The sequence below is a fragment of the Epargyreus clarus genome, unplaced genomic scaffold, assembly GCF_041222505.1.
Source record: "Epargyreus clarus isolate Ecla_fem2 unplaced genomic scaffold, WU_Ecla_fem_2.2 ptg000007l, whole genome shotgun sequence".
In the NCBI taxonomy this organism is placed as follows: domain Eukaryota; kingdom Metazoa; phylum Arthropoda; class Insecta; order Lepidoptera; family Hesperiidae; genus Epargyreus; species Epargyreus clarus.
The window spans coordinates 18,983,659-18,996,701 of NW_027332215.1; the positions used below are offsets into that span (position 1 = coordinate 18,983,659).

Sequence of the window (13,043 nt, forward strand, 5' to 3'; positions counted from 1 at the left end):
TTGTCACTGTCATCTATTTTCGGGTTTGAAAAATATTTAAAAAATGTAGTTTTAGATCATTTACGAATATAACGATATTTTTCCGCACTTTTTCTTCGATTTCGTGTTTTTGCACCACTTAACTGCGCATGTCGGCATTGTTCCACGTAAATTACACCATGGCAGCCATTTAATGGCTTCCTTCAATTACAAGGCGGTGGGATATCTATACTTATCTCGTTTGCGTAATTAACGTACTATTATAAATATACTTACTATTGTAAATAATCGGTCTAGAAGAAGCCGTGGTCACTTACACAAGCAGATAAACAGACAATCAAAACCAGGGTGTTTTGTTTTGAATAAATAAGCGTATTATTTACTTATTATATATAAAACGAAATAATTACTACGATCATTTACAGAAGTCAAATATATGAATACAAATACACTTGAGTTTTATTTATGTATGGCGAATTTCTCAAGTACGCGCGGATAGCGAAATGTGAAACTATAATTATAAAGAAAAACGCGGATAGAAGTTACCGATTTTGGCAAAAATCATAACAGCATAATTAGATTTCCAAGATCGTGTCCTAGAAAATAATAAATAACAAACTAAAGGTTCATATTTAAGAAAATACAATGTTTTATACACTTCACTAAGTATCATTTAACCAATTGTTCGATATTTCTTTTCACAGTATCACCATCCAAGTATACTTAAAAAATCAGCCTGTATACAAGTACTTCTTATGTATGAATTATGACATTAGTGTCACCGAGTCGTCAGTCATGTATCATAATATGAATGGCACACATCAATCATTTCAGTCCATTTATCTCCAAACGTAGAACTGTCCGCCTCAGTAATCTTAAACGTTAGTCAGAACCCCGCTAACAGCTGATGTTTCCTTCATCTTGACCTTGTGACGTCATACTTCACACTCCGTCTGAGACAATTGCCAGAAATGTAGCTGATGGACTTGAAAACTGTGGTGAGTTATGTCATAGTCTGGGATAAATTTATTAACACAAGTCACCCGACGCAGTGTTCTCAAATTCAATAGATTATATTTTATTTTAGGTAAGGTATATAATTCTAAAACAGTTTTAATAAGCTATAAAGCTATAAATTCCCTGAATTAAATTAAAATTAATAATTAAATTAAATTTTGAATTAAATTAAAATTAATAGGAAAAAATGGTTCAGATTGGCTAACGCTTGTTGTTAATAGTTAAAAATCAACATTTGAAAATTTGATTACGTACATAGGTACTTATGCAGAAATTGAATTGAATCTTTGGTAGATAAAACGTTAGATAGATTTAGTACTATTAAAATCGTGCTTAAGTCATATTTAAGAGTGATAATTCGTTGTTTGTTCATAATATTGTAATTATTGTTTTATTATGTGTATTAAATTTAATTATTTTAACACATGTTATGTAAAAATTTTGGCTTTTCGCAGTAATTTTCAACAATGTTATCGCGTTCTTCCGTGTGCGCAACATTAATAATAATTATAGTTTAAAAACTAAAAACCACGCTAAATCGCACAATAAAAACCGTTCATCACCATTCCTGACGATCCTGATGAGGAAAATGGGATAAAATTACTAAAATAGTGTATAGTCATCGGTTCTTGATAATTGTTAAAAAAATCAAATTAATCGGACTGTTTAAAGTGGGTAAAAATCTGGTTCAAAGATTCCGTTACATACAAGCCAAGCTAATAAAAGCGTGGTTAAAAGGGATCCGAAGTTTTCGCTTCACATTAATATTAATTCTGGTTGAGACTATTTTTACCGCAAGCCCAGTGTAACAATTGAGAACAGTTTCGCCAATTGGAAAGAGTTTGGATCCGGTGACAGTTATTAATTGATGTACATAAATATTTCAGAACGCCGCTCGCGCCAGCTTGCGGGCCAGATTGATTGACTATGAGGAAGCGTCAACCTTAAACTATGCTTCTAAATTTACAGCATAGATTAGTAAAGATTACTCACTCCTAACAAGAAAATGTACCCAGTTTTGAGAATTGAAATAGTTGCGTAAAAAAGTTTTGCTACGTGTCCGTGCTAAAATGTCCCTAAAATATTTGAAATAATTATTTATTTATTATGTAAATTACGCTGTATTAGTAATTTATTTGTAAATTTTATCTAAAAATGTTTTTATTTGTCAAGAATTCAAAAAAGAACTTACTAATAAGCCGTTTGTGGCTTCATTCAATTTCAAGGCGGCGAAGTATCTTTACTAATCTTTGATTTACAGTTATAAGCTCCCGCTTTTCTGTTAAGTCTTATATATACGCAATAATTCAGTAACGCAACAGCATAGATTTCAAATTTAGGCTCTCAATCGGAGTGTGAGGATTGAATGCCAGGCACAGCCTTGGTTTTTCGAATTTGAAATTATCACTTTCTTTGTTGATGAAGGAAAAAATTGCGTTCTTTATAAACTTTTCTCCGGTTAAAACCCACTTAAGTGGGTTAAAACCCACTTTCAACAAACTCGTCTAATTCAAGACTTTAGTGGTATTTTCAGTTCAATTTAATACAAATAGTGAGTATTAACACATATATGACTAGAAAATGAAGTGTAAGTAAAAATACCCGATATGAATCCAACATTCAACGTGTGAAACTGAAATTTAAAGTACGGGGTAATTGGTGCTATTTACGTATCATTGACGTCTTAGGTTACTTAAAAAATAGGTGATTTGAGTACGACAGCTACCGCACAACATCAAGACGGTTGGGAACGGGCGGTTGTAGTTTTTCATACACTTTTGATGCATGAAACTGATCGATGCATGCAACAGTGCGTATCTTTACTACACTCCTGTTAATGGAAGTGCGGCATGAAGATTAATCCCACATGTTCCCGAGTCATCTGTATGACAAAACATAACCGCCCGTATGCCCCGTATGCTGTACAACAGTTCAGATGTCATGCAGCAGCCCAACTCCATAGGTCTAATTTGGGCAGGCCCTAAATTTGTATCCTTGTAGCTCCGGGACTAGAATAAGGCAACGGAATCCCCAGCCTGTCATAAGAGGCGACTAAATGGAGGCTCCGGGGTTGCGGGCAGCGAGAGTGGGAGATCGAACCGTCTAGCAAGCGACCCCGGGAAGGATGGCGGTATATGTGTTCGCATAGCGTCGTGAACACCAGACGGTGTAGTGAGCCCTGAACTCACCTGAGCGGAGCCCGAAGGGGCAACGCGTCAGAGGACTCCGGTTGCGTTCCGTTCCGTTGGACATCCCGGAGTCCTCTTAGCAAAGCCGAGGTCGGCCACCAGGGGGGTTTTAGTGCAGTAAAAATCCCACATAACCCTGTGTCGGTCCCTTTGAAGGTTTGCCCATCGACAACAAAAAAGGCCCCTAATTTTGAGAAACGAAATTCTTCTTAAAGCATTTTCAAAAGTTATACCTAACGTTACTCAAATATATTTTTTGTAATCGTATCAGAAATAGAATTGCGATAGCACTAAGTACTCTACAGGTAAGTGCAATCCACAAATAATATATGTTTGTTATGCTACCGTTCCTACCGTATTCTTAAAAATCAGATTATTTTAGTTGTTTCAACAATCCATTGTTGTAAGTGCTTATGACTATAAATCTATAATACATTTCAGTACCTGCACTACTTTTACAGTTACTTACATGAAAAACGTAATATCTTGTAAACAAAATATTGTATACACTGTTAGACATGCTCTGTACCTATACAGTGTAATTCACGCCAGTATTATATTAAAACCATATCCATTTTTATTACTGTTTCAACATAAATCTTCGCAAAATTATTATTCATATAATATCAATCGCATGCATATTGCGTACCTGGGTTAAGCTATTTTTTATATCTATAAATAGACAAAGGCTAAACAGTTCTTTTCTTTTATTAGTCATTAATTTTTTTGGTAGCTATTGCCCGTGTTTTAGTCTTATCAATAAAATTTTAAAAACGCAATGATTATGGTCGAGTTTTGAGCACTGGCGGACACAATACATTTAACCTAGAACATCACATATAAATACATCATACGTAACAATATAATCAATCAGGTTACCAAAGTAACGGTATGAGCAGCTGTGAAAATCACTTTCAATTTAACGACGTAAAACAATGGTAGGGTATAATATAATGTTTATTTTTTGTAGTTTCCAATTTACATTCGCGGTTTGTGAGGCAAGTGGGGCAGCAGCTGTCGACGTCGATCACGAGGACGGGGAACAGTTCATTAAGAACATCATCCATGGAGAGAGTTAGTTTGATATTATATATGAGTTTCTAGTGAACTAAGTTCGAGCATAATCAATATAGAAAAGATCAAGATTTTGTTGATAAGACAATCAAAAAATGTACAAATGATACACAAACATGTGACCTAACGTTTATGTTGAGGTCGTCAATATTCGACCGCAATACTATTTCCATTTTTCTTTAAAATTTTATTAATCGCCCCTATATCTTGTCAGTCCGTAGTTATTAAATAAAAATTAAAGAAAATCGGTTTATAACAAACTAGCTGACCCGGCAAACGTTGTACCACCTCAAAATCTATTTATTAAATATATTTTATATAAAATGTAGCCTACGTTACTCATGGATAATGTAGCTTTCGAATGGTGAAAGAATTTAAAATCGGTCCAGTAGTCTTTGTCCTATTCATTACAATCAAACAAACAAACAAAGTTTTCCTCTTTATAATATTAGTAGATAGAAAACATATAGGGAAAAATGTTCATAACTGTGTGTCGTAATGTGTTTTAACTCAACATATTGATATTATTCTAGTTTATGAATTAATGAAGAATATGAATACGCCGCTGCTATTTGTAATCTATATTTTCAAAGTTTATTGTAAAGTGTAAAGGTTTATTGATATTTACATTTTTACAGGGAATTATAGGAACAAAACCTTTCGTTTCGTTCAACAGTTTCAGGGGAAATAAAATGGAAAATATAGATTACAAATAGCAGCGGTGTATTCATATTCTTCATTAATTCATAAACTTCGATCAGTATTGGTATTCTTGATCAAAGTTCATAAATAATCTAATTAAATAAAGCATTAAATTAAATGTATTCCAAATTATCGTTAGGCATTATAATTTTTTAAAGTCTTGTAGATTTTATATGACACGGCGATGTTTGAATGTACCCAGCCTAATGAATGACTTGAATCTTTCTGAATGAATGAATTTCTAGCGTACGTTATGGTGGTAGGGTGCGGATACCGTTTGACTTACATGAGGCGACTATTTTTGTCGTCATGAGTGTCAACTCATCTGTGATTGCCTTCAGGTAGAACTTGTCCTATATGGAGTTGGTCAGATGTCTGTGAGCGGCAGTGACCACTTACATTTCGACGACGAATTGGCAATAAATCGTAACTCAAAAAACGCTACTTTACATAAGAAGAAACGCTACTTTAAAAAGACATAGAACGGATTGCCACACTTTAATAGTTTGCTCAATTTTGAATTTTGACCTGGTGTCTTAAGGACGACCTGCGATACGTCATTTTAAGTCCAAATATGCAAAAATCGCTTTTCCGTAAATAAATGAGATACGAGTTATTGCTACTACTTCGTCGATTTATCATTTGGATTCACTTGCTTTAGTTTTATAAAAAATATATGTATAATTAAGAGGCTTACTTTACGTTGGTTTTGTACCGTATTAATTAAAGTAAAATAAATATATAAATAACACGTTACAAAAATGAAATTAAATAAAAAGCGAATCCACGGTCACATAATTTAACAGTATTATAATTAGAATCCAACCCACCGCCGTCTATAAATAGCGAAATATTGAGATCTTTACAACTGACTAATTTAATAACCACTTGGTAATGTAATTTATCTGAAGATGTCATCACATTAGTCACCATCAAACGATCGGTAGAACAAATATTTTGAAGTTGTAAAGTTGAAAGTTAAATAGATTAAGTATATTTAGAACGGAAAGATTAAACATAAAATGAATGTACGTATGGAACTAACAATTATTATAAAAATAATCGCGATTGCTTGAAAATATAGCCTATGGTCGTTTTCGCAATTCAGACGGATTTAACGACATCTAATATGTTAAAATTCATCGAACCGAACGGATTGTAACGTATACTAAAGAATGACACATAGATATATGGGCTGTAGGACGTAGGATCAAAGAATGAAACATACCTACATATTTATATATACGGTGTGGTAAGGGAGACACACTTTTCCGAGGCGTTCCAGCTTAGTCCTCAGGGGTAACGGCATATTTGTGGCCGACCTCAGGTAGGAATATCTAATCCTATCTGGGGCTGATTACAGATGTCCATGAGCGGCAGTAGCCACTTACCAGCAGGTGGAATGTATGCTCGTCTGCTACTCCTATATTATAAAAAAAAACCTCCTCTCGAAAAACATTACCCTCCGCAGTCGAGTAAAAACTGTTAACGATTTGTCTACAATATTAACTCATTTTGCGCCATTTTACAATGTGGGTGTATCTGCGACTTTTTGGGTTTTGAACGCGCGTCTGCATCGCTACTACCGCCAACTGCTTCGGGCGATAGTAGAGAGTGATGCGACATCATCGCGACCGTATCGCAGTCTTTTTGCAATTTCGCCACGGAATCGTTCCAAAAAGTCGCCGTGTGTAACCGCTTAATGTATACGCATGCAGCCGGACACGCGTGTTAGCCTAACGGCGAGCCAGGCGACTTTATAAACAAATTTATGTACTGATATAGGCAGCATAGCTATGGAGCTAATATGGATTAAGGTCTGCGTAGTACGATTTATTGAATAAAATAGTTCTGTACTGACAGCCTCTGGGCAAAGACGTATTTTTATTTACCGAATCTCCAATAGGTACTTCTGACACGCACGCAGAAAAAATAAAAGTTAGTTCAATTATCGCATGACGATGCAACCTCTGCCAAAATGATATTAATAACAGATTAAAAACCTGATCAGTTTTTTCGTTTTCGTTTACATCATATTAGTGTAATTTATTAGGTACCTAAATACTTTTCAACGCGCTGATTCACCTTTGTGCGGGGCTACATTTTAAACATTACTTACTGTAAAATAATATCTACCACTATGATTTAAAAGAACGCGGAAGAGAAAACATGCTCTAGGAAACGTATTATGCCATAATATCACATTTTAGATCTACCAAAGAAGCCAAAAGAACTTATATTCACTGCGCCATACAAATTATGTGACGACGGACGCAACTGTAGCTCGGGAAACTACGTTATGAGTTTTCCTTTGTATATTGGAAAGAGCGGCGTTAATCACTACGAGGAGAAGTACAACACTAGTATGAAAACTGTTTTCAAAAAGCGCACCACAAGGCATCCTTTCACTTTGTGTCCTGTGTATAAAATTAGTTCTACGAGCACACAACCTCCGAGAATTAAAACAGAAAAGCCGGAAAAACTAACCATCGCAGTCACTCCTAATAAAGATAGAGTCACTGCACCGACTATATTTGAAGAAAACTTTAAAAATACAAACTGTATGCCATATTGTCCAATTTATCCATACTGCTGCTCCTATTCGTCTCCAGCGACAACTACAAATAGATACTTCTGTCCTTAATGCTTTTAATATTGTAATTAGCTGGTGATTACAAGTTTTTACCGGTTTTTAATAAATATTTTTTTATATATCTTTGTCTATCAATAAAGTAATTATATACTTCTTTACAATATAGGTTCATTTATTATAACAATATTTACTTGAAAATATGCCATTTTTGAGCCTGTATATTAGTAATAATATGTACCTATATTGCTAGTAACTACTAAGTAGGTAATAATTATGATTTCCTTATTTATTTTTTTAATTAACATTACAAACGATTTGACGTTGTAATGTAGCACTAAGTCAGCGTTACAGTAATATAAGTCTTTTGAAGTAAATTAGACATTAATAATATGAGACATTCATTTAAGCCTCTTATATAATTCATTTTTTTGTCCGTAATTAAATATAAAATGTACAAGTAGATACCATCAACGGATTAATTAGACAAGTGTTAACTTTTGGTATAGAATTATAAGTCACGCCTTAATATTAGATGTAATAGTAAGTAACTAAGGTTAAGAACTGACGAAGCAGTTGGTCGCACTCCGCAGCAGTGTTAGGCGCTGCTGTGTTCCGGTTTGAAGGGTGTGGTAAGGGAGGCAGGCTTTTCCGAGGCGTTCCAGCTTAGTCCTCAGGGGTAGCGGCGCAACTGTGGCCGACCTCAGGTAGGAATATCTAATCCTATCTGGGGTTGATTACAGATGTCCATGGGCGGCAGTAGCCACTTACCATCAGGTGGACTGCATGCTCGTGTGCTACTCTTATATTATATAAAAAAAAACTCCGCGCACGGATGCGAAAACGCAATACGCGTAGAATGACAACGTACGGAAAAGATAGTTGTTTCTTTGCGCGATTTATTCCTGCGGCGTACGCGATTGTCTGCTGTTTTCCCTGCAAGGTTAGTGGTTACCCATTATGATTATCCTAATATAACTTAAATTACCTTGTTATAAATAGGCAGTGCAGTCCACCTGACGGTAAGTGTCTACGGCCGCCCATGGTCATATGTAATCAACCCCAAATAGGATTAGATGCCTTCCTTAGGTGGCCACAGTTGTGCTACATCTGAGAAGTATGTCTCCCTTATCCTTATTCCTTATATCGAACCACATATGGTTCTACCACCTTTAAATATTTATATTTATATTAATAGTTGTGATTTGTTTTAGAAAACACAATTTTTGATAATCTTGTCAGTTCTGTTTGAACTGGATACAGCCAATAAACTGCCCTGGGATGAATGGTCATGGGATACTCCACAGCAGCCTATTGAGTATTTCTTCAGAAGACACCAGCGGATGCCTATAAAAAGACCCAACTCTGAATGCCAATGTCCTCCTCATAAAGGTATCGAATATTAAATTTAAGAACTCCCTTTTTAACGTTCTTTATTCTTTACTCTTTACGATTTACTATCACTCATGGACATCAACAATCAAACCCAGATAGAATTAGAGTTCTACATTGGGTCGGCCATACGCTGTTTATGGTTTAGTGGGACTCATTTAAGTATCTCTCCCTTATTAAATCAGAACCACCCTTTAAACCAAAGCAGCAGCCCTTAACACTGCTATTTTCAGACAAAAGGAGTTATCGTGGTGGTGCCTCGGATATCAACCAGGGTGTTACCATCATTTAAAAGTATTTGCCTAGTGATATAGATAATTTACCAACGTAGCAACATGTACTAAATATGACAAGATTAATTTATTTAACATACCACCATTTTTTAGTAATTCTTTTTAGCAGCCACAGAAAAAAAAGCATTGTATTCATTTGAACTTTGTAATTTTACGGATCTACCTTCTGCGGGTCAATAGATAAAACAAAAAATGTCGAAAAATAGTTTCATGTATGGCAACATCCATTTATTTTGAAGCTTTTTACTTTCAGTATTTGTTGTTATAGCGACCACCTTTATACATACGTTGTAAAAAATCAAGCGTCTATCTATTACGGTTCAAGATATAGAGCCCTGTAACAGACGGACGGATGCGGAACCCTAAACCGACGACAGGAACTTTAAACGTTTAAATAATACTTCAGTACCATCCCTCGGCAAAGTGTTGCAATTATCCGACCGCTCTCGTTGTTAAAAGTTTACTCCTAGTTGCACTTCTTATTGTACTCGGAACTGTAGAGCCCTTGAAAAGGTTATCTTCTATACAATTACTATTCAAACACTACAATATTGATTTGTCGTTTTTTTCTATAATACGAGACGAGGATGCAGTCCAGCTGATGGTAAGTGGCTACTGCCGCCCATGGACATTTGTAATCAACCCCAGATGGGCCCCTACCCTACTTGAGGTGGGCCACAGATGCGCCGCTACCCCTGAGGCCTAAGCTGGAACGCCTCGGAAAAGTATGTCTCCCTTACCACACCCTTCAAACCAGAACACAGCAGCGCTTAACACTGCTGTTATTAGGCAGAAATAGGTGTGGCGGTGGTGCCGCCGGAGACATAGTAAGAAATTAAAGAGAGTTCAATAGTAGTAATTTTAGACGTATATTATCACAGAATTGACACATTTTTGCATATAACGGGTACTCACGATATGCTGTTTTAATGTTTTTTGTTTTTTGCCGATATTTTGAACCTGTTGCATGGATCGTTGTCATGATAAAACTGCGGTGGAGGGTAGAAACCGTTGACAAGTACTAGTGGTAGATTAATCTATCTACTCTACGTCTAGTTCGTTTTTCTTTTCTAGATTCCATATCACGTCACACAACACTAACAATATCTTTACGTGCCGCACTTTGCAGTATTTGTACTTGTATTCCTATAGTCGTAGATTACTGTATCTACCCTATGTCTAGTTCGTTTTTCTTTTCTAGATTTTTTAGTAATGACTTGTCTTGCACTGAAATATTGTGAAATTTAAAAGAGCAATATCGGTATCAATTTCAGTAATTGTGAACAAAATTAGCCTCCGCCCACTTATAGAAATTATTAATTAATTTAATGCCTAGTCAAATTTCAAAACATGTCACTTTACGATCTTGACATGATGGACAACGTGTATTTTACTAATTTCATGTTTCTTGGCACAGAAATTCAACATTTTGTGTCTCATAGTTGGCTCATCGTTGCAATGAAACAAAATCATGATTTAAATATAATGTTGGTAGTTCTTATAAAATTATTTTCAAAGTAGGTAAATACATAATTTACAATGTACTTTATTGTCACCCTTCTTTTATTTCATTTCAGAGTTCCGTACCACACGGTAATCTGTTATTACCCTATTATAGTCCGAGCGAAACTGCTAGTCCGCTCTGAAGTTGGTCCCGCAGGTGTAGTCATACAATTTGATATGGCGACGAGATTCATTTCTATATACAGAGTGGACTAGCAGTTTTACGCGGTCTATACTAAGCCTCAGTTATCTGTCGCAGGGCTAGAGCCCTGCCATCTAGATTCAAGAGATCTCTTGAACCTAAATGGAAGACACTTGATTTTTTACAGTTTGAAAATAACTTTGAAAATAAATCTCTCTTTGAAAAACTTTCTTTCGGCGTTTTTCGCTATACGGAACCATAATATTTCCTCATTATAATGTCTTAATAAAATAATAATAAAAGTATCATTGCAACTACATACTTAAGCCAAATATGTATCAGCTACCAAAATTAAAATAAGAACTTCCTATTTTTATTTCGCTAAACTTTGCTTTGCATATTTCGTAGTTACTTTTCCAGTAGCTTAAGTAAGCAAAGTAAGTAGCTTAAGTAACTTAAGTTACTTTTCCAGAGTGTACTATAGAGTATAAGTTAAACGAAGATGCACTGCACTTTTTGAGTATGCAAGGTTTGATAAACAAAACGCAGTCTGGTCAAGAGGAGCAACTCACTGATCCAGTGAGAATGAGAGCTAAACGGGAAGCTGATGAGAACGAAACAGAAGATTGTTGCTGCCCATCCAGTACCTTGATGATGGCCACATTCATCACTGACCAAAAGTATAAAGACTTTGTTGACCGATTTGATAAGAAACAGCACCCACCGATGCCACAACCCGGAGTTTAAAATAAAATTAATTTATATTAAAAAAAATTCGGAAACAAGCTTTCTCGCATTCTTCTTAAATTCCGCTAATTATATACCCATAGTATGGGGATGAATGGAAGACCTATTTCTACCTACACCTATTTCTGTTATTACAGCAGTGTTAAGCGCTGCTGTGGTCTGGTTTGAAGGGCGCGGTAGGGGAGACACACTTTTTCGAGACATTTCCACTTAGGGAACTCACACATTTGGGAATCTCGTCTTGTCTAATGGCAGTGATAGCCTAGTGGTTAAGAAACGCAGCCTCTCAATCGAGGGTCTGAGGTTCAAATCCCAGGCACGCACCTCTGATTTTTCAAAGTTATGTGCGTATTACAAATTAATTGTCACTTGCTAAACGGTGAAGGAAAACATCGTGAGGAAACCTGCATACTTGAGAGATTTGAAAAAAAAAATCTCAAAGGTATGTGAAGTCTACCAATACGCACTTGGCCAGCGCGGTGGACTATGGCCTAATCCTTCTCATTATGAGAGGAGACCCGTGCCCAGCAGTGGGACAGTAATGGGTTGTTGATGATGATGATGATGATGTCTTGTCTGGGATTGATTGAAGATATCAATGGGTGGCAGGTATCTACTTAACATTAGATGAACTACATGGCTATCTGCTACTTGTACTTATACTATATTTATATAAAAAATATATTGATCATACTTGGATCAAATCCATCTGGTTGGTATATTGGTTAGATCACAATCCTATTTTTAAGTATCTAAATATTGTATAAAAAGGTATAAGTATAGGTAGTACTTAAATACAAACATAAATCTTATTGAAAAACATTCGCACTTAATCTTTATAACGTCTCATAAAAATAATTTTATTATATGTACTGTACTTATATTTACCTACTGTATAGGTATTGGTGTTACACAATAGTAAACATTGATTGTACAATGCAAGTACAATTGTGGGCGTTTCTAGTTATACTCAGATATATATGTCATGGAAGTGAACAAAATACAACTTTAAATAACCAAACATACACAGGTATTGTTTCTTCTATTTGAATGAATATCTCTTGTGTACCCATACATAGATATGTAAACTTAGCAGATGCAGGCGGTATCGTTTTACCGAGATGGCCCGGATTTGGGCAAACGCCGTCGGACCGCGAACAAGTGCTATTAGCATACCCGTGATCCCGACATAGGGCGCCTAGTGGAACACCGCGGGGTTATATAATAGCCGACCTGCCCTGCAGCTGAGGAACCCATGCAAGGTTTCCCACGAAAAAGAGGAGGTTTCGTCTTCAATTTTCGGAAACATTTAATGTTCCGTTTGTGTTTATTTTTTTGTATTTAAATAAGAATGCTATTTTTACGCAGTAATCCGTCATAAACACTAATATTTATTTGTGTGAGCAACGATGTAG

At 35.7% G+C, this 13,043-nt stretch overlaps 1 long non-coding RNA gene across 1 annotated transcript; it reads left to right on the top strand.

Annotated features, from left to right (window-relative positions):
- Positions 1–828: 828 nt before the first annotated feature.
- Positions 829–11,529, top strand: LOC140743132 (uncharacterized). Its single transcript, XR_012102386.1, has 3 exons — positions 829–977; positions 8,766–8,943; positions 11,354–11,529. It is a non-coding gene; the product is annotated as an uncharacterized LOC140743132 (long non-coding RNA).
- Positions 11,530–13,043: the final 1,514 nt, after the last annotated feature.